Here is a 22,908-nt window from a genome sequence, read left to right on the forward strand (position 1 = left end):
TGTTGGCCTCTATGATAATACTTTCTTTCTTCCTTTTTCTTTCTTTTTTTTCTTTTTTTTTTCTGCACCCATGGCATATGGAAGTTCCTGGGCCAGGGATCAAATCTGAGCCACGGCTATGACCTATGCCACAGTTGTGGAAACACCAGATCCTTAATCCACCGTGCCATGGTGGGAACTCCTCTATGCTACTACTTTTAATAGAGATGAACTAATATTTCAAACCCCAAGCTGAAAAACTACTTATACACTTTTTAAAGTTTTATTTTTTTTAAGAAATAAACTATTATATAATCAACTTTCTATTATGGAAATTTTCAAACCTATACAAAATGAGACAATTTGCTATCATAATTCCCCCTTTAGAAATGGCCAGGTTCAACATGTCCATTTGTGGTCAGGTATGTTTCATCCATACTTGTTACTTCATCTACTGACCCTCAAAGTTGTTTTAAAATACATCTCAGTTTTTACCTCATTTCATCTACTGATGCTCTCCAGGCACAGACTACTAAGAATGAATCCCTAGTCAGCTATGTGTTATTGTTGCTTGTTTCAACAAGTGAGATTAGGCACCACAGAAATGAAAGCATCTCAGTACAAGTTCTTAGCAACCTGGCTCCCTGTGGGATTTCAACTTGTTAGGTTATTTATAATAGGGTTCAGGAAAGCATAGTTGCACTCTCGATTGGGTGCTATCAGGTAGAAGCAGCACTTCTATGATTTGGTATGTCAATGACTCTTATTTAGAAACTGGACAAATTGGAGGAAGGCTAAAGCTTTTGTTGGTAAGGAAGCAACAATCCCTTGCAGTAGCTGAGGTGAGAAGGGCGTTTGATCGTGTTTGTGGTTTAGGCATGTTATTGATTTTGTCTATGCTCTGACTTGTTACAGATTCATGCTGTCTTTGTCTCACTTCATCACTGTTATCATGTAAACTTTTCTCCTAGTGATGTTTTTAGTGCCAGACAAGATCCAGCTGACAGTTGTCAGATGTTTTTTCCTTCCTCATAGCTATACATTTTTTTATTTTAAATATATGCTTTTCATCACATGACTAAAAGGTAAAGAGTGGATATTTTAAATAGGCAGTAAAGATCCACACATGTCTTCATTTCTAAGAATATCAGTTTTGCTTATTCTTTAAATACTGACTTAAGTGTTTCATTTTTCCAAAAGTCTTAAATTATTTCTAATAGGGTTAGATTATAAACCTAACCTTTGCTTAAATGAATAAGGTGATCATTCTTTCTAACAAATTCTCACAACATTTAACTATTACAAATAAATAGAACTCTTGGAAGAGTGTCTAGCACAATATGAGTGGCCCTACTAAATGTCGGTGGATATTCTTGTTATTAAAAATTGTAATGCTCTTTTATTCAATCATAGCTTGGAACTGACAGAAATACTCATATAAGCTTGAGCAACCTTGCTTTTCTCATCTTTTTAAATGTTCATATTAAACTAGATGACCACAAATATTCAGATCGAGGGTGTTAAAAGTAATTAATTTTGAGATCTTGAGAAACTGAAAGCAAGGGTTAAAACACAATTCCTGCCATTTGATGGTAAGTTGTGTTATGACATATGCTTCTTTTTCAGAGTGCTTATTCAACTACATATAAATTAATTTATTTGTTAAAATAAGGACCTGTATTAGTAGTCAGGGACACAGTGATGAGCAAAGTAGAAATAGTCCCTCTCTCATGGTCCTGGCAGTCTGTTGAGAAAAAGACCTAAAATAAATTGTCACACAAAGGAGCAGAAAATCATAACCTGTGATCATTCTTTCAAATTAAATTAGATATACATGTCAATGAGATTATATAGAGAAAGACAACACAGTTCAGGTTATAGCCAAACATCCCTTAGAAAATGATGCCTACTTTGAATTCTCAAGAAAGGGTTGACAAGAGAGATGGGAGGTAGGAACATCATTTAAGAAAGGAGAGATAATATGCAAATTTCATGGGAGGAGGAAACTTATAAGACTAATTTGACATAAAACTAGTGTAAGATGAATAGCTCCAGGGATCTGCTATACCACTTTGGCTATAGTTAATAGTTTATTGTGCACTTATAATTTTAAAAGGTATATCTTATGTTAGATGTTTTACTACAATTAAAAAAAGAAACAAAACAAGGACATTATGGTATCATAAAAGGCAAGAAGTGAGATAACATACATCATTTTCAAATTTCAGAGGAAATTCAAAAAAGGCTTGACAAATGTTTATTATATATGTCTGTAATATGATAGTGAAATAAACTAGAAAAAACAGGCTTCAGTGGTGTGGAGGAAAACTGAATAGAAGGAATTAAACATTAGGAGAAATTGGAAGTGGTAGAAAACGTTTTCAAGAATTTTGGCTATTGCTGTGAGGAGTGTTTTACACAAACACATTTTGAAATTGATTTGAAAATGATTTTCTAGTTTGAAATGTGTGGAAAAAAACCCTGGATTTCACCATTAATAATGACCCATTTCCCTTATTGTGTAGATTCACCAAGTTAGAGTCTGATATTTTTGTAGAAGTAGTTTGTTTTTCAGGTAGGTTCTTGGAGTATCTTGGTTTTATTTATGGTTCTCATTTTTTCACTTTTTAAAGCAAACACCTTTTGAATATTACTTATCCTAGAATTTACTCAGTCCTTCACATACATTAATTCATTCAATATTCTCCAACACATGAAAAAGTATACCCTTTTGGCTTGATTTTATAATCAAGGCTTAAAAAGAGTGTGGACTTCACCCAAGGGAAAGAAAGTGGATGTTGCCCAAGGTTTCATAAGTAAGTGACTCAGAATTTAAATACTGGTCTTATCCTTTCGCAAAACTTGAGTTCTTATTTAAATGAATTAAGGTTTATTATTTATTTATTTATTTATTTTTAGGGCCACACCTGCAGCATATGGAGGTTCCCAGGGTAGGGGTCAAATCAGACCTCTAGCCGCTGGCCTACACCACAGCTAGAGAAACGAGGGATCATGGCAAAACTTGATCCTTAACCCACTGAGCTAGTCCAGGAATCAAACCCACATCCACAGATTCAAACATGCTAGTCAGATTCATTTCTGCTGAGCCACGATGGGAACTGCCGAATTAAGGTTTATGGTCTCTTTATGTGCTTGTCTGTAATAGAACCTATTTTTGCTTCATGGAAATTGTCCAATTGGTATATTCGAAGTATAGTTCCTTTAAGGATACCGATAATTAAAATTTTTTAATCACCAACATAATTTGTCCAACTTATTGTACTTTGAGAGAAACAGGGAAGGGAATATTATAGTTTTCAGATATCTCTCGAGGCTCAAGTTTAGATTCAAAAGGATCTACAAAATAATAAACCACCCAAACCGCTTTACCATGAGGTTGGTGGGTGCCAGGATCGTGGCTCAGCAGGTGAGTCATGCGGAAGTTGCAGATGGAGTGAATCACCAACCCTCCAGCCATAACTTGGAAACCTCTCTCCTTGGTGAGCAGTGGTATTAAATGAAACCAGTCTGCTTTCAGAGATAAAAATTGTAACGTTCTAACTGCATTCCATTTTCATAATATCTGCTTTTCAGTACTTTCTAAAGGATATCCTTTTGTACTTTAAAATACTTCATCGATCTTAACTCTCTCTTACTTACACATGCATACCCCCACATACACACACTCTTTAAGTGACCTCATATTGAATTAACCAGATAACCTTCTAGAAATACCCCCACCTGCAGTGGTACCAACAAAAGAGAACTGTTCCTATACAACTGATGGATTAGAAATATGAGAGCAGGTGATTTCTTGTCTAAAATTCTCTTATGAGGGTGGGTTACAAAGAATGGCTTTTTGTTGTTGTTGTTCTTGTATTAAATTTTTTTTATTTTATTTTCCCAAATGTACAGCAAGGGGATCAAGTTATCCTTACATGTATACATTACATTTTCCCCCACCCTTTCTTCTGTTGCAACATGAGTATCTAGACATAGTTATCAATGCTACTAAGCAGCATCTCCTTGTAAATCTATTCCAAGTTGTGTCTGATAACCCCAAGCTCCCGATCCCTCCTACTCCCTCCTTCTCCCAGCAGACAACCACAAGTCTATTTTCCAAGTCCATGATTTTCTTTTCTGTGGAGATGTTCATTTGTGCTGGATATTAGAGTCCAGTAATAAGTGATATCATATGGTGTTTGTCTTTGTCTTTCTGGCTCATTTCACTCAGTATGAGAGTCTCTAGTTCCATCCACGTTGCTGCAAATGTCATTATGTCATTCTTTTTTATGGCTGAACAGTATTCCATTGTGTATATATACCATATCCTCCGAATCCAATCATCTGTCGATGGACATTTGGGTTGTTTCCATGTCCTGGCTATTGTGAATAGGGCTGCAATGAACGTGCGGGTGCATGTGTCTTTTTTAAGTATAGTTTTGTTGGGATATATGCCCAAGAGTGGGATTGTGGGATCATATGGAAGTTCTATGGATAGATTTCTACACTTGATCTTAGCCAAAAGGCCGAGAAGCGATGGATAGATTTCTAAGGTATCTGCAAACTGTTCTCCATAGTGGCTGTACCAGTTTACATTCCCACTAACAGTGGAGGAGGGTTCCCTTTTCTCCACACCCCCTCCAGAACTTGTTATTTGTGGACTTCTGAATGATGGCCATTCTGACTGGTGTGAGGTGGTATCTCATGGTAGTTTTGATTTGCACTTCTCTTATGATCAGCGATGTTGAGCATTTTCTCATGTGTTTTCTGGCCATCTGTATATCTTCCTTGGAGAAGAGTCTGTTCAGGTCTTTTGCCCATTTTTCCATTGGGTTGTTGGATTTTTTGCTGTTGAGTTGTATAAGTTGTTTATATATTCTAGAGATTATGCCCTTGTCAATTGCATCATTTGAAACTATTTTCTCTCATTCTGTAAGTTGTCTTTCTGTTTTCTTTTTGTTTCCTTTGCTGTGCAAAAGCTTTTCAGTTTGACTGGGTCCCATGGGTTTAATTTTGCTCTTATTTCTATTGCTTTGGGAGACTGGCCTGAGAAAATATTCATGAGGTTGATGTCAGAGAATGTTTTGCCTATGTTCTCTTCTAGGAGTTTGATGGTGTCCTGTCATATATTCTTTCAGCCATTTTGAGTTTATTTTGGTGCATGGTGTGAGAGTGTGTTCTAGTTTCATTGCTTTGCATGCAGCTGTCCAGGTTTCCCAGCAATGCTTGCTGAATAGACTTTCTTTTTCCCATTTGATGTTCTTGCCTCCCTTGTCAAAGATTAATTGACCATAGGTGTCCAGGTTTATTTCCGGGTTCTCCATTCTTTTCCATTGGTCTGTCTGTCTATTTTGATACCAGTACTGCACACTGTTTTTGATGACTGTGGCTTTGCAATATTTTTTGAAGTCTGGGAGAGTTATGCCTCCTGCTTTTTTTTTTTTTTCTCAGGATTGCTGTGGCAATTCTAGGCCTTTTGTGGTTCCATATAAATTTTTGGATTGTTTGTTCTAGTTCTGTGAAAAATGTCATGGATAATTTGATAGGGATTGCACTGAATCTGTACATTGCTTTGGGTACTATGGCCATTTTTACAATATTGATTTTTCCAATCCATGAACATGGAATATCTTTCCATTTCTTTACATCTTCTTTGATTTCTTTGATTAAAGTTTTATAGTTCTCGGCATATAGGTCCTTTCCCTCCTTGTTCAGGTGTATTCCGAGGTATTTGATTTTGTGAGGTGCAATTTTAAAAGGTATCGCATTTTTGTATTCCTTTTCTAAGATTTCATTGCTGGTATACAGAAATGCAACTGACTTCTGAATGTTAATCTTATATCCTGCTACTTTGCTGAATTTATTAATCAGTTCAAGGAGTTTTTGGGTTGAGTCCTCAGGGTTTTCTATGTATGGTATCATGTCATCTGCATACAGTGACAGTTTGATCTCTTCTATTCCTACATGGATGCCTTTTATTTCTTTTGTTTGTCTAATTGTTGTGGGGTCTTTCTTCTTTTTTGAGAAAGGCCTGTATTGCTATAAATTTCCCTCTGAGCACTGCTTTTGCACCCTCCCATAGATTTTGAGAGGTTGTGTCTTCATTATCATTTGTTTCAAGGTAGTTTTTAATTTCCTTCTTGATTTCCTCATTGACCCATTGGTTTTTTTAGTAGCATGTTGTTTAGTCTCCATGTACTAGGTTTTTTTCTCATTTCTTTTCCCATGGTTGATTTCTAGTTTCATGGCGTTGTGGTCAGAAAAGATACTTGAAATAATTTCTATGCTCCTAAATTTGTTGAGGTTAGCTTTGTGTACCAATATGTGGTTGATTCTTGAGAATGTTTCATGAGCATTTGAGAAGAATGTGTATTCTGATTTTTTTGGATGTGGTGTCCTGAAGATATCAATTAAGTCTAACGTTTCTATTGTTTCCTTTAGGATCTCTGTTGCTTTATTGGTTTTCTGTCTAGAGGATCTGTCCATTGGTGTGAGTGGGGTATTAAAGTCTCCTACTATGATTGTATTCTGTCAATTTCTCCCTTTATGTCTTGTAACATTTGTTGTATGTATCTGGGTGCTCCTGTATTTGGGGCATATGTGTTGACAATAGTAACATCCTCTCCTTGGATGGATCCCTTAATCATTAAATAGTGTACTTCTTTGTCTTTCTTTATGTCTTTTGTGTTAAAGTCTATTTGGTCTGATATGAGTGTTGCAACTTCTGCTTTCCTGCCATGTATATTGGCAAGAATTTTTTTTCCCACTCCTTCACTTTCAATCTATATGTATGTTTTGTCCTAAGGTGAGTTTCTTGTAGACAGCATATTGAAGGTTTTTGCCTTTTATCCACACAGCCACTCTGTGTCTTTTGATTGGGGCATTCAGTCCATTGACATTTAAGGTGATAATTGATAGATCATTTATTTATTGCCATTTTGAACTTAGTGTTCCATTTGATTCTATGGATCTCCATTCTTCCTTTCTTTTTTTTTTTTTTTTTTTTTTTTGGGTGGATGGTCTCCTGTTATTATCTGCTTGAGTGTTTTTTTTTTTTTTGCAAATGCAATATTTGCTTTTGGCTTGTGGTTTCCCTGTTTTTTAAGTATGCTAACCCCTTGCTATAATTGTGTGTTTTAGCCTGATGGTCCTGTAAGTTCAAACACTTCATTACTATATTAAAATTAAGAAGAGAAACATACAAACAAACAAACAAAAAGGGTTATTTACTTCCTAACATCCCTTGCCCACATTTTATGGTTTTGATGACACTTTTTTATTTTTTTCTTTTTAATTTTATTTTGTTTGAAACATGTTCATGATTAAATCTCTATGCTGGCTTATTTGAGTGACGGCTCGCTGATTGTGGTTTCCTCAGTCCTAGTTCTTCCTCTTCTTCTTTTTTTTTTTCTTTTCTTTTTTATTCCCTTTTCTTCCTTTCTTTTTGGTTTAGAGAAGCCCTTTCAATATTTCCTTTAACCTGGGTTTTGTGTTGCTGTATTCTTTAAGATTTTGTTTGTTGGAAAAAATTTTTATTTCCCCTTCTATTTTAAATGATATTCTTGCTGGATAGAGTATTCTAGGTTGCATATTTTGTTTCCTTTGAGCACTTTAAATATCTCTTGCCATTCCCTCCTGGCCTGTAGTGTTTCTGTAGAGAAATCAGCTGATATTCTTATGGGGGTTCCCTTGTAGGTAACATTCTATTTTTCTCTTGCTGCCTTTAGGATCCTCTCTTTATCACTAACTTTTGCCATTTTTATTATGATGTGTCTTGGTGTGGGTCTGTTTGGGTTCAGTTTGTTTGGGGCCCTCTGTGCTTCTTGTATCTTGAACCCAGTATCCTTTAGATTTGGGAAGTTTCCAGCGATAATTTCTTCAAATATATTTTCCATTCCCTTATCTTTTTCTACTCCTTCTGGAATTCCTATTATGCGTAGATTGGCCCGCTTTATATTATCCCATAGGTCTCTTATATTGCTTTCCTGTTTTTTGATTTGGTTTTCTGTCTGCTGACCTGATTGGGTGATTTCCATTATTCCATCTTCCATATCACTGATTCGTTCTTCTGCATTATGCATTCTGGTATTTACTGCCCTTACTTCTGTTTGTATCTGTGCAAATAAATGTTCTAGTTTTTCTTGGCTCCTCTTTATATTTTCTGGTTCCTTTCTGAGGGTGTCTGCATTACTGTTCATATCTTCTCTTAATTCCTTCAGTATTTTCACTAGTTCTCTTTTGAACTCCAGGTCTGTCAGACTGCAGAGATCTGTTTCATTGTTGACTGTTTTAGGTGAGTTCTCCTGTTGGTTTGACTGGGGGTGGTTTCTCAGCTTCTTCATCTTGCTTGTTGTTTTCTTTCTCCTGAGGGAGTTGTACTCTCCGTTATTGGGCAGTTTTTGCCTTCTCACTGCCGTGGAATGCTTCCTGAGGGCTGGCATTGTTGGTCAGTCTTTTTTGAGGCAGTGTGGCTTTTCTGGAGTGTTGGTGAAGCAAAGGAGGTCTTCCTGAGGGCAGAAAGGACTGGGAGGTAGCAGATTTCACTCGGTTGGGCAGAGCTTGCTCTGGGGTTTTTAGGCTGTGTGGTTCTTGCAAGGGGTTGGCGGTGCTGGACAGCTGTTCCTCAGGAGTGCAGCACCTGCTACAGACTGGAGCAGCTATCTGGGTCACCGAGAACCCAAGAGGCTCCTCCCCAGGGCAGCCCGAGTCAGAAGGACTGTCTGAGAATGTAGGCAGATCTTTTCACAGCCCAGCCAAGCTTGTTGTAGATTTTCTGGGCTGTGGGGGCTCCTTCAGGGAGCTGGCAGTCCTGTGCAGCTCTTCCATGAGAGTGCGGCATCCTCCAAGGGCTGGAGCAGCTAGCTGAGCCGCTGTGAACCCAAGAAGCTCTTCCTCAGATCAGCCCAACTCGGAAGAACTGTCTGAGAATTATGTAGATCTTTTCATGTCATGGCCAGGCTTGTTGTAGCTTTTCTGGGGTGTAGGGGGTCCTGCCTGGATCTGGCAGTCCTGTGTAGTTGTTCCATTGGAGTGTGGCTCCCCCCAGAGCTGGGGCGGCTAGTTGGGCCACTGCAACCCAAGAGGCTCTTCCCCAAGGCAGCCCAACTCAGAAGGACTGTCCAAGAATTAGACAAGCCTGGCCAAGCTTGTTCTAGCTTTTCTGGGCTGCAGGCATTTTCTCAGGGGCTGGCGGTGTTTGGTGCTGCTCCGCAGTGATGTAGCCCCTCCAAAGGGCAAGCAGGCCAGTGCAGGGACAGCCCCTGCAGTGGTAGGCTTTTGGCAACTGTTGAGGCCAGCCCTCCCAGATGGCAGGCAGCCCCAGGTCTGGCGAGTGCATGGGTGGGGTGGGGGCGGTGGGAGGGGATGCACTGGGAAGAACAGCTTTCTGATAGCTAGTGGGCCGGTAAGCTTACTGTGGGTGGGCAGTATTCTGTGAGGGCCCTCTCCTTCTTCTCTCCCCTCCCCAACACAGGTGCAGACCCAGATCTTCTCCCAGGTTCCCTCTGAGGTGACTTTTCACTTCGCCGCCCTTAGCCTATTGCTCCCTCCCCCTGTGACACTCTGTTTTCTAGTCTTCCAGCCAGTCTCTGCCCCATCAAACTTGACAGAGGGGTTTCTAGACCTCCCAAGCAGTCTCTGCTCCACCCCGTCCCCACAGCACTTTTCCGGGGACTAATCTCCGGAGCCAAGGTCTTGGTGCCCAGCCCCCACCCAGGCGTCTCAATTTTTGCTGACTGTGCCCGTAGTTCAGATGATCTGTTTGGTTCTCGATCTGCTTTTCAGAACTCAGACTTACTGCTACACTCTTCTCTGCATCTGGAGATTCCCTGGTTCAGTTGATCTTTCCCTTGAGTAGGTGACTTTCCAGGGTGCAGGATCCCTTTCTCCTCTGCAGTTTCCTCAGGAGCACCCGTCCAGCTAGGAATCACCTTCTCTCACTCTCCTCTTTTCTCTTGTTTTGCCTAGTAATGTCATGGAAGGCTTGCCATTATTGGAGTTTAGGTTCTTCTGCCAGCGATTGGTTGAAGTTCTGTGTGAGTCATTTATCCTGTAGATGTGTTTTGTTTGTTTGTTTGTTTTGCTTGTGGGAGAGAGTGAGCATGTCCCCCTACTCTTCCACCGTCTTGTCTCTCTCTTTTAAGAATGGCTTTATACTTTAAGTATTGGTAACAATGTTTTGAAAACACTTTTTTGGTCTTCGAGAACACCAAAAATAACATAAAAATTTCCCCCTTAAATAAAGAATAGATAGATATTCTGTCTGATTTTTTGCATCCTGAAGTGACATAGAAATCTATTGGTATGTCATTTCTTCACTACTGCTTTTCAAAATAAATATTTGGCCTTAAACTGGGCTTTCCACTCAGACTCAGATCAGTGCTTCTTAATCTTTTTTTTCATGCTATGTCCTGTTATTTGCATGTGTTTTGAGATCTGCAGAAGGAACATCTGATGGATGAGGAAGTCACCACGTCTGCATATCTGCAGTGCACTAGTGGTACACATGCCTCTGCCAGCTATTTGTAAGCTCTGGTAAAAAATCAAGGTCCATCTAACTGACTGGCTTGGAAAAGCCATTGTGGATTCTGGCAAAGCATGTGGCAAGACATGAGCAAGGTAGGCAGTGAGCAAATCAGGAAAAATCTTTTTTTTTTTTTTTGCCTTTTTACCATTTCTTGGGCTGCTCCTGTGGCATATGGAGATTCCCAGGGGTTGAATGGGAGCTATAGCCGCTGGCCTACACCAGAGCCACAGCAACATGGGATCTGAGCCATATCTGCAACCTACACCACAGCTCACAGCAATGCCAGATGGTTAACCCACTGAGCAAGGCCTGAGATCATACCCACAACCTCATGGTTCCTAGTCAGATTCGTTAACCACTGAGCCATGATGGGAACTCCAAATCAGGAAAAAATCTTGATTAACAAAGTAGAGTATAGGAGAGAGGAAGTTTCCCAAAGACTTTTTTTTTTTTTTTTTTTAATGGCCACATTTGTGGCATTTGGGATTTCCTGAGCTAGGGACTGAATCCAAGCCACGGATGTGCTCTATACCTTAGCTGCAGCAACATTGCACCAGGCTGGGGATCAAACTTGTGCCTCTGCAGTGACTGAGCTGCTGTTGTCAGCTTATTAACCCACCAGGATGCAGCAGAAACTCCCTAACAACCATATGTTTCCCTTTCCTATGATTAAACACTTTTTGTGTAAATCATTTCTATGTGAAAGTAACATACTTTTACAACTGACATTGTTTCTTTGATTATTTTACCTTACTTCTTACTTTACTTCTCTAAAATTCAAACACACACACAAACAGGTTTATTCTTGTAACTATAAGTTACTATATACTATAGCAGTAAAATATTTCTGTTTGCATTTTGATTATAATTATAATTATTCTTAGTATATAATGATTAAAATAGCCTGCATATTTTCATTTAGATGATCATCATTAAACACTCATTTTTGTTTGAAATCTGTTTTATTAATGAGATGGGAGGGTCTTCCTGAATGGAATTAACCCAATGCCTCATTTTTTTAGAATTCTAAGTATTTTTCTATTTTGGAGCAAGAAATTATGTAAGATTTCAGGTGAGTTAGAAATATTTTCATTTGTAAAACAGGAGTAGGGTGGATTTTGAAAAGGAACACAAAAAAAGACTAAAAATACAGGTGCTTTCTCAGGCAAATAATTTTCATAAAGAAACAGATATGGAAATGGAGGAACTGAAAATTAATCTTAGTAAAACTGATCTTGTCCTCCAAACCCTTGGTGAATCTCTTCATATGAAAATAAATAGGCATACTTCAATTTGAATTTGACCAGCATGACAGAGTTATGCCAAACCAATTCAGCCATAGGTTAGACAAACAAAACCAAAAAAGAAAAAATAAGTTTGAAGTATGGGTAAGATCCACTGGCCATTCTAACTACTGAATTTGTTCTTTAGACTAGTGATTCTCAAACATGGCTATACTTTGGAACCAACTGAGGAGTTTAAAAATACTAATGCCTTACATTTAAGTCCTTAATCCATTTTGAGTTTACTTTTGTATTTGATGTTAGAGAATATTTTAATTTCATCCTTGTTCATGCTGCTGTCTAGTTTTCCCAGCACCACTTATTGAAGGGACAGTTTTTTCTCTATTTTATATTCTTGCTTCCTTTGTCATAGATTTGTTGACTGTAGTTGTGTAGATTATTTCTAGGCTTTCTATCCTGTTCCATTGATCTGAATGTCTGTTTTTGTGCCAGCAACATTCTGCTTTGATGACTATAGCTTTGTAGTATCACGTGAATTCAGGGAACCAGCTGTGTTCTTCTTTCTCAAGTTTGCATTGGCTATTCAGGTATTTTTGTGTTTCCATACAAATTAAAAATATATATATTCTAGTTCTCTGGAAAATGTCATTTGTAATTTTATAGGGATCACATTGACTCTGCAGATTGCCTTGGGTTGTATAGTCATCTTGACAATATTGATCCCATTTGCAGCAACATGGGTGGACCTAGAGATTCTCCTACCAAGTGAAGTCAGGCAGAGAGAGGCAAGTATCACATGATATCACTTGTGAAATAAAACAAAAAAAAAAGATACAAATGAATTTATTCACAGAACAGAATCAGATTCACAGATTTCAAAGCCAAACTTATAGCTGCCAAGGGGGAAACATGGGGAGAAGGGATAAATCAGGAGTTTGGGACTGACATATACATACTACTATATACAGAATAGATAACTAACAATGACCTATTGTATAGCACAGGGAACTCTGCTCAATACTCTATAATAACCTAGATGGAAAAAGAATCTGAAAAAGAGATATGGCTAATTCTCTTTGATCTACACCTGAAAATAATAACAATAAATTCTTTATTATTTTCTTAATTTTAATATCTTTAAAGTTTTGTAAGCTTTTTCCAAGGCTTTCACATTTTGTTAATATTTATGCATTTTCCTTCACCCTATAGTAAATGAATGTATCTGCCAGCATTGCTGCACATTGGGCAGCATGGCTTGATGGTTAGGAATATGGGCTTTTCAGGCAAACAAACCAGGTCACACTCATACTATACAATCTATTCTGCAGGATAGTAGACCTAAGCCTGGGTTTTTTTCTATTGATAATTAGAGGTGATGTAATAGAACTTCAGTCATAACCTTAGCAAGAGACTATCATAAATTAACATATGTGTTGCCCTAAGTAGATGATAAATTAACATATGTGTTGCCCTAAGTAGATTATCTACCCTAAGTAGATTATGCTCACAGTGTTGGGCAACCTTGGATTTATTACCTTAATCAGAAGTGACACTCGACTTCACACACCTATGTACTATTTCCTCAGTCACTTGGCCTTTGTTGACCTTTGCTACTCTTCCACTATCACACCAAAGATGATGGTGAACTTTGTTGTGGAACACAACACAACTGCAGTCTTCGAATGCAGCAGATCAATAATAATAATAGTTCTAAATAAAATTTGAAATATGAAGGAATTAGATATGATAATCTCTCAAGTCTCCTTTCTTTGTTGATAGTTTATGGTTCTACTTTATGGAAAATTAAGCAAGGAGCCAAAATAAAATTAAGTAGGATAACATAGGCCTGAATGAGATTATTCCCCTTTTTCAGAGCTGGCAGAACTACAAATAATCACAATTATTCTGAAGCATGCCTCAACCTACCTATATATTTTAAGATGTTGATATATATTGACACATATTTATGATGAAAGATTTTTATCTACATGTAATTTAGAATAAGTTATCTAATAAACTACCTAATGTTAACAGTTTGAGAAATGAACTTGTAAATTTTGAGTCAGAAAATAATTATGTCTCTTTAACTCTTTCTTTTTTTTTCCCTTATGGCCACACCTGAGGCATATTGAAGTTCCCAGGATAGGGGTTGAATTGGAGCTGCAGCTGCTGGCCTACACCAAAGCCAGAGCAATATTGGAATTGAGTGCATCTGTGACCTATGCTGCAGTGTATGGCAACACTGAATTCTTAACCCACTGACTGAGGCCAGGGAGCCCGCATCCTCATGGAGACTATGTTGGGTTCTTAACCCACTGAGCCACATGGGGACCTTCTGTCGATTTAATGCTTTATGAGAATAAAATTGTATGTTTTCTTCTAGTTCTTATTAATTTTCTTTTAACATCTATAGCATCAAATATTTATTTTATATAAGTAAGGGAGGGAAAGTAGGAAAGTGAGTAAGTCACGCTAGATCATTTTGGTATTTTTAAAGCTGTGGGAACATGCACAAAATTGAAAAACAGTCAGACTATAAGCATAGTTTCATTTATGATTTATGTACTTTGTGCTGTCAGATTTAGTGGCTCCAAAAACACTGAAATGTTATGGTTAGTTGTCTCAAGTGCTTTCTTTCAGATAATATTTATCTTTTAACCAGCATCTCCCTATATTTTCTAAAATCACGAAGCAAATTAATACTTACGAAGAGTACTCTGAGTTTGAAGGACTCCTTTCCCTGGAGCAAGAATGACATGTCATTGGAGAGTAAGACATACTTTTTGCCCACAGGATGACATGATTCAAGACTAGAAGATACCAGTAAGTATATTCCCCCAACACTGGCAGGGGCATGAAAAGCATCATGTTTATTCTTCAACATACAGCAGAATTTGCAAAAATCCATCAGAATACATGGCTGGCAATAGTACTTACATCGCTGGATTCATTCTCAAGGGAATTACAGACCGGCCAGAGCTTTAGGCCCCATGATTTGTGGTATTTATGGTCATTTATCTGGTCACAGTGTTGGGCAACCTTGGATTTATTACCTTAATCAGAAGTGACACTCGACTTCACACACCTATGTACTATTTCCTCAGTCACTTGGCCTTTGTTGACCTTTGCTACTCTTCCACTATCACACCAAAGATGATGGTGAACTTTGTTGTGGAACACAACACAATTCTTTTCCATGCTTGTGCAACCCAACTGGGCTGTTTTCTCATCTTCATGATCATGGAGTGTTTCCTTTTAGCTTCCATGGCCTATGATCGCTATGTAGCCATTTGCAGTCCCCTGCGTTATTCCACATGGATGTCCAAAAGAATCTGTATTCAACTAGTAGCAGTTCCATATATGTACAGCTTTCTGGTTGCCCTATTCCATACCTATTCCATTATCACCTTTTGTCTAACTTACTGTGCCCCAATGTTATTAACTATTTCTACTTCTATGACCTCCCTCTCTTGGCTCTGTCATGCTCAGACACACACATGAAGGAACTCTTGATTTTTTCTTTTGCTGGTTTTGACGTGATCTGCTCCTCTTCCATTGTCCTCACCTCCTACATCTTCATCATTGCCACCATCCTAAGGATCTACTCTACCCAGGGCGATGCAATGCCATTCTTTTTTTTTTTTTTTTTTGTCTTTTTGCCATTTTCTTGGGCTGCTCCCATGGCACATGGAGGTTCCCAGGCTAGGGGTCGAATCAGAGCTGTAGCCACCGGCCTACACCAGAGCCACAGCAACATGGGATCTGAGCCTCATCTGCAACCCACACCATAGTTCACAGCAACGATGGATCCTCAACCCACTGAGCAAGATCAGGGATCGAACCTGCAACCTCATAGTTCCTAGTCAGATTTGCCAGCTGCTGCACCACGACAGGAACTCCCACAAGGCCATTTCTACCTGTGGTTCCCACAAGGTGGCTGTTTCTATTTTCTATGGCACCCTCATCTTTATGAATCTACAGCCTAAATCAAACCACTCCCTGGACACAGACAAGATGGCATCTGTGTTTTACACAGTGGTGATCCCCATGTTGAACCCCCTGATCTACAGTTTAAGGAACAGAGAGGTGAAAGATGCCTCCAAGAAAGCCTCAGAAAAAGGCTGTGAAATTTTAAAGATACTAAAATGAAAAAAATAGTAATAATAAATTCTGCATAAAATATTAAAAAAAATCAAGCTTTCTTTTCTGACATTTCTTGTAATTTTTTAGCAAGCAACTGAAAACATGACTGTTACTTCTACAGACCTTGATACTTCTACAGGGACACAGGCCAATTCTGGAAAATCAGTTTGATTCAAAGAGTCCTGGACAGGCCACTTTAACCTTTAGATATTGCTGGAATTAGGTTCAAATTCAAGCACAAATATCCTGTCAAATACACATACATGTATCTCAAGCAAAAGAAGAAGCATGTTTTTATTGGACCTGAGGACTCAGGAGCCCAGGCTTCCTGAATTCCATTCTATCCTCTTCCTTTGTTAGCTGTGCAATTAACACAAAATTCACCTTGGGCAATTAACCTGAACTCAGTGTGATTCTCTTTCCACTTCTGGAAGATAATAGGACCCAACTTATTGGTTGGTTTTGAAGACCAAAACAGGTGTATTTATGGAACACTTAGAAGAATATCCTGTGATATTTGTGAGAAGAATATCCTGTGATATCCTGTGACACTATGTGAGTGTTTGTTACATAAATATTTGTTATATGTAATTAAACATTAATTCATTGATCTCTCAAAATTTGTCTTTAGCTAAGAAGAACAAAGCCTGGTTAGGTTTCTACTACTGTGAGCCACTTAATCAAGTGTCACTGCTTACTCCAATAAAACAAATCTAAGATATGTGTGAGGTTTCACTTCTCAGCCTCAATTATTTATAAATTGTCTAAGCTATCAAGCCAGGAAAATGAACAATCTAGGAATTTCTGTTGTGGCTCAGTGGTAATGAACCCAACTAGTATCCATGAGGATGCAGGTTTGATCCCTAGCCTCACTCAATGGGTTAAAGATCCAGTATTGCCATGAGCTGTGGCATAGGCCAGCAGCTGTAACTCCAATTTGACACCTAGCCTGAGAACCTCCATACGCTGTGGGTGCCGCCCTAAAAACCAAAAAAAAAAAAAAAAAAAAAAAAAAAAAAGAAGAAGAAATAAAAAAAAATTGTGTTTTTAAATGAAAATTTCAATATATTTGCATATTTGTTCAAATAGAAATAACTTAAAGTTATGTCATTTGTTCAGTCACTCTTATAGGATCATGACATGAAATTTAAAAAAATTACTTATTTTTAATAAGATAAAAATATTGAGTTATTTGAGCACATGTAACAATGTTTGTTATTTGAATACTTTATACAAATTTATAATAATATACAAAATAATATATAATATTAAATATAGAATATAATTATATACAAAATATTATATAGAATATATAATACAAAAATATAATAATAATATCCATATCAAATATTTAGGATAATTTTTATTTTTTTTCTCTTACTATGATTCCTAATTATTTTTCAATTGTTATGTATTACTTGTACATTAAAGGGAAAAATCTTTGGGAATATGGATAGTCTTTTTCAAAATATGTATAATATGATTAAAATACACTAAGAGATTCAGAAAACACATTACGATGTATTTTCAAACACCCAAACACAAAAGAGGAGAAGAGAAAAAATTAGGATAAGTTGGTAGAAATACAAACAGATTTCTGGCTAATTAAAACGGTGAGGTTTTTCATGATCTTCATTTGAGCAGAAGAGATAGACATTAGATTTTTCTTTTCACTATTTAATTTTGGATCATCCTTCCATCAACCCTAGAGATTTGGTGAAATAACTATCATCTCCATTTTCAGATGAAACTGAGGGTGGTTGCTTAAACCCTCAGTTTCATGGGTAGTGTAGGTGGGAAGCAAAATACCTCACTAGTCCTTGATTCCTTAACCTCAATTCGCAGTTTATAGAAAATGAACTCTTTTCAGAGAAGCAAGAATTACCGCATTAACTAGACATCAAGACAATTTTGGAAAGGCAATCTATCAGTCTATCACGTCAAGTGTTTAGAAATGTGCCTTTCTTACATTAAGCAGTAAGTAAATCAGTTTAAGCTCTTAGTAGTATTAATAATATTTTGATTTAAGTTTAAGCTCAAGGAATCCGTGTATAATCCCATCACACTGATGACCGTAGGATGTTATTCTTTCTGCAATATTATGCAGTGTTCTGCCATTGCCTCATTGACTTGCAAGCTATCATTGTCTTTCCTGGCTCTTACTCTTTCTAGTACTAATATTTCTCTGATGTATTGGAGCCTGTGAGCTTTTGCTCTGACATTAACAAACTGGCCCATTATCTTCAGTCATTTTAGTGTCTTTTCCTTAAACTGAAACCTGGCTCTCCCTTGAAAACCTACTTCTCTCCAGCGTACTGCTCCACTGGCTGTTCCATTGGAAACTCCGGCAGGTGAAATAAAGAATTGTTCATGCTGGAAACTCATTGTTCCTTATTTATTTCTACCTCTTACATTTGAGTGCATTCCTCTCATGCTTTGAGGCTTATACCCATATTCACTGTTCTCACATATACATCCAGGTCATTGAAGACTGTGGTGTTAAAATCATTCTGTTTCTCGCCCACAAAGTTGTCATCAGTACCCATGCACACCACATGTTTAATAATATGGCTTCTCAGATCCTTGATCTCAGTTTCAGTGACCCCCCACAGCCACTTGAACTTCCCACTTCCATGGCTCCATTTTGTAAATTGTTTTGTATAGCAACCGGTCAAAAGCTAAATATCCAAAGTAAAACATTATCTTATAACCACACTTTCTATCCTTTCCTTTCACTTCAGTCATGACACAACTATTTATGTATCCACTCATATCACAATTCCTTTAACCCTACTAAATATCCTCTATCTATTGGTAACTTCCTTGATTCAATTTTTACGCTATACAATTTAAACTCTCCATTTGCTGTTGCAGCTACTCTTTACAACTTCCAAAACTTCCTCACCCTATTTCCTTCCATATATAACAAAACCTGGTTATTTTGAAATGTTTTCTCTTTGCAATCATCACTCAAATGCCAAGAATAAAATATTTAGGCAAAAGTGAATTATCACAAACTTATCACGTTCAAAATCAAGTAGTGTCTTACTTGACTAGCTTTTTCCTAAGTAGGTGTTTTTGTCTTCCCAGTGTGTATATAGCTATTTCAAACTCTTGAGTTCCTCTCTACTCCCCTACACCACACCCCTTGCTATCAATAGCTGTTAACAATTGCAACATCAGAGGGAGACGTAAGTAATGAAATGGAACTGTTTCTCAACTTCTTGTCATCATTCACACAAAACTACTTCCGCCACATCTATTCTTTTCATTTTTGAGGGGGGTGGTGAGGTGGGTGGTGGTGTTCTTTTTCTTTTCTTTAAAGTTTTTTCTTTTTCTTTTTTTTTTTTTGGTGGTGTTCTTTTTCTAATGTATACATTTATAATTTGATTCCCAAACTCTTTTGTATCCCATATTCTTCCTCTACTAATTTATTCAATATTTCCCCTCAATATAAAAACAAGATATATGCAAAAACATCGCTAGTGACCTCTGACTTCTCTTCCTTTAATTTTATCCATTAACCCCCATTCTTCTCTGCATCTCTTCAGTCCTAAATATCTTGGAAGGTCATTCACTTTGTCTTTAGTATTTATATATCATATATATATATATTATAGTATTCTGAAATTCATCTTCAGTGTAATTACTCATAATAATACAATTATTCATTCCAAATTCACCAGCTAGCTATCTCCTTCTTTCCAAAGGGAATGAAAACATCTTTTATGACATATCCGTGGTACCAGACACCTCCGACATTAGCTTCATTATGAAAACCATTGCTTTTGTTTGTTTGTTTTTTGATTCCAAGTCACCAGAATCGTGGGGTTTTCCCATATTTTCCCATCCACTTTTACTTCCCCTGGTAGCTCTGCCTCCTGTGTTTATGCTTTAAATAAACTATTTTTTGCAGCTCTTTCCTTAGCCAACTCCTGTAATTTTTGCACACTCTTTTGGGGGCATTCACATCTGATGCTATGGGGACAATTGTCATTTTCATGATGGTGATGCACAAGTCTAAATTTCTAGGCCAGACTTTTCCTCTGAACTCTAGGTATATATTGAAGAGATTCCCAGATATCTTCATTTAGATATTCCCAAGATACCTGTTTAACATATTCAAAATAGAATTCAAAACCCATCATATCCTAATCATATGCCTTGGAGCATGTATTTTCTAACTCATTGAATGACGTCATTGTCCAACCAATTATCCAGGTAAAAAACTAAGAACACATTTCATATATCCCTCTACCTCCCACTAATACATAGTTATTTCTTGAATACTACCAACAATTTAATCTTTTTTTCCCCCAAAGCTATTTCTAATTTAAGTCTCTATCACAACTTTCTGGATTACTGTCTTCTAATATTTATCTTATCCACCAGTCATACCACCTTTTCTGTGCACATAGCAATTTAGTGTACTTTCTATCATGCAAATCTTAGCTTGCTTGCTATTTTCCATTGACCATAGGCTGGAGTCCAAACTTCTTGATGTAGCTAATTCAACTTTTGATTAAAAAACAACAACCAAAAAAAAAAAGAAGAAGAAGAAGAAAAACAAAACTAAAAACAAAGCACCTTCTTTCTTTGCACACTAGTCTCACCTCTTGTGACATGTTTCAGGTAATCTCCATGCTCCAGCCATTACTTGTACTGTCAGTTCTTAAATGTGAACATGGATTTTTGTACATAGTTGAAGCAGAATACTCCCTTTATCTTTATACCTCTAGATGGCTACTATCCACAGATCTCAGGTAACATTTTGTTTTCTCCTAGGGGTGTGTTATAGCCAGTAATTTGTTCACAAGTTAATTTGTAACTTACTCTAAATTTCAAATTCTTGGTGAACAAAGTTATTTTTCACTCCCTCTCCATATGTAGTAGGACTTAACAATTCAATTAGTAGAAGTCCCAAATATACTAGAGGAATAATGGAACAAATAAATACAGGTTGTATGTCACTCCTTACCCTTTTTTACTACCTCAATTGCACTGATTTTTCCCCACTATCTGCTGACTTTATGTGACCCATGGCAAAATCCAAAAGGAGTATCATGAGGCCAACTCTGTGAATGCCAAAAATATTTAACATCACTTAAGTGTGGTAAGTATGTTCTGTATTATTTCTTGGCCCCTTTAGACTATTCCCTTGTACTATGTCATTTTAAGCAATTACTGAACAAAACAATGTAGTGATGTCTCACAAGCATGAACAATTATGTTATAGTTAACCTTTTGGGATCCAGTTTTCTAAACAGGCAAGGAACAATCAATTAAAATTTCAGATAATTATACTGAAATTAAGTGTAATAAAGTATTGATAACTAACGACATAGACGATTTTAACACATGGGAAAATAACTCAGAAAATATTTAACTATTTTTATTTACCTCATATAATTTTGTATGGGCTTTATTAAATTTTGAATTTTAACAAGAGGTCCTGGTGTGCATTAAATGAGTGAATTAATTTTTGCTATTGGTCTTTACAAAACTACCAAGTGATGATTTAGATTTCAACAAAGATCTGACCATATATCTGAAATTAAATAATCTATTGACTTGTGAGGAAGTAGAAAACTTATATTCACACAAAAAATACAACATGAATATTTATAGCAACTTTATTAATAATCATTAATGCTTGGAAGCAATGAAAATGTCCTTTGGTTGATGAATGAACAAACTATGGTACATCAGGCAATGAAACATTATTCAGAGCTAAAAAGAAATGAGCTATCAAGCTGTGAAAAGAAAGAGGAGGATTAAATACATGTTCCTAATTAAAAGAAGCCAATCTGAAAAAGCTACCAACACTATGATATTCTGGAAAGCAAAACAATGGAGGCAATACAAAGATTAGTGTTTTCCAGCGGTTAGGGTGGTGTTTGGGAGATGAATAGACAGAACAGAGAGGATTTTTAGAGAAAGGAAAATACTCTGTATAATATTACAATGGGAAGTTCCCAGGTAGGGGTTGAATCGGAGCTGCAGCTGCCTGCCTACACCACAGCCACAGCAATGCAGGATCCAAGCTGTGCCTGTTGCCTACACTGAAGATCACAGCAATGCCAGATTCTTAACCTACTGAACAAGGCCAGGAAGTGAACCCAAATCCTCACAGATAAGGTCGGTTTCATGACTTACTGAACCGCAATTGGAACTCTCAAGTTATTACACATTTATCCAAACCCACAGTATACCCAACACAAAGCATGAACCTTAAGGTAAATTATGGACTTTGAGTAACTATGGTGCATTAATGCAGATCTACAGTAACAAATATTCCATTTTGTTAGATAACGTGGAGGTTATGCACATGTGTCAATAGTGGGTATGAGAGAATCTTGGTACCTCCTTCTCAGTTTTATTATAAACCTAAAACTGCTCTAAAAAGTTATCTTTTAAAGAATGTTCAACTATAGTAATAGGGATATTGTTAAGTGAAGAATAAGGTCATTTTTTAGGCAGTTTTAAACCCAAACACTTCAACCATGAGCCTCATATTTTTCCTCCAGTTCAATCATGAAAGAAAATCTTACCTGATATTTGTACTATTTGCATAGCTCATGTATCTCAAGATAGTCTAAAATTATCAATGTCACAGTGAAATAAGATAAAGTTATAATTTTAAGGTACTTGATTCTTCACTGCTATTGTTGAAGTATCTCTGAGAATGGATGAGTTTTATCTCTGTCTTTTCTATTTTTTTTTTTTTTTTTTTTGGTGTTTAGGGCTGTACCCACAGCATATGGAATTTCCCAGGGTAGGGGTCAAATCAGAGCTATAGTTGCCCGCCTACAGCATAGCCACAGCAACACCAGATCCAAGCTCTCTCTGTGGCCTACACCACAGCTCTGACAATGGCAGATCCCCAACCCACTGAGCAAGGCCAGGGATGGAAACTGCATCCTCATTACTAGTTGGATTTATTTCTTCTTTGCCATAACAGGAACTCCTTATCTCTTTCTTTTCAAAAGCAATGATTAGGCCAACAAATATTTA

The 22,908-nt window shown here is 37.2% G+C and overlaps 1 pseudogene; it reads left to right on the plus strand.

The window, feature by feature from the left end:
- Window positions 1-14,667: 14,667 nt before the first annotated feature.
- Window positions 14,668-15,909, plus strand: LOC146406225 (olfactory receptor 8U3-like; annotated as a pseudogene).
- The last annotated feature ends 6,999 nt before the right edge of the window (window positions 15,910-22,908 follow it).

The sequence above is a fragment of the Sus scrofa genome, chromosome 1 (genome assembly GCF_054392235.1).
Source record: "Sus scrofa isolate SSC_HxYL_T2T_F1_AM1 chromosome 1, Sscrofa_HxYL_maternal_Yorkshire_Landrace_v2.0, whole genome shotgun sequence".
Classification (NCBI taxonomy): Eukaryota; Metazoa; Chordata; class Mammalia; order Artiodactyla; family Suidae; genus Sus; species Sus scrofa.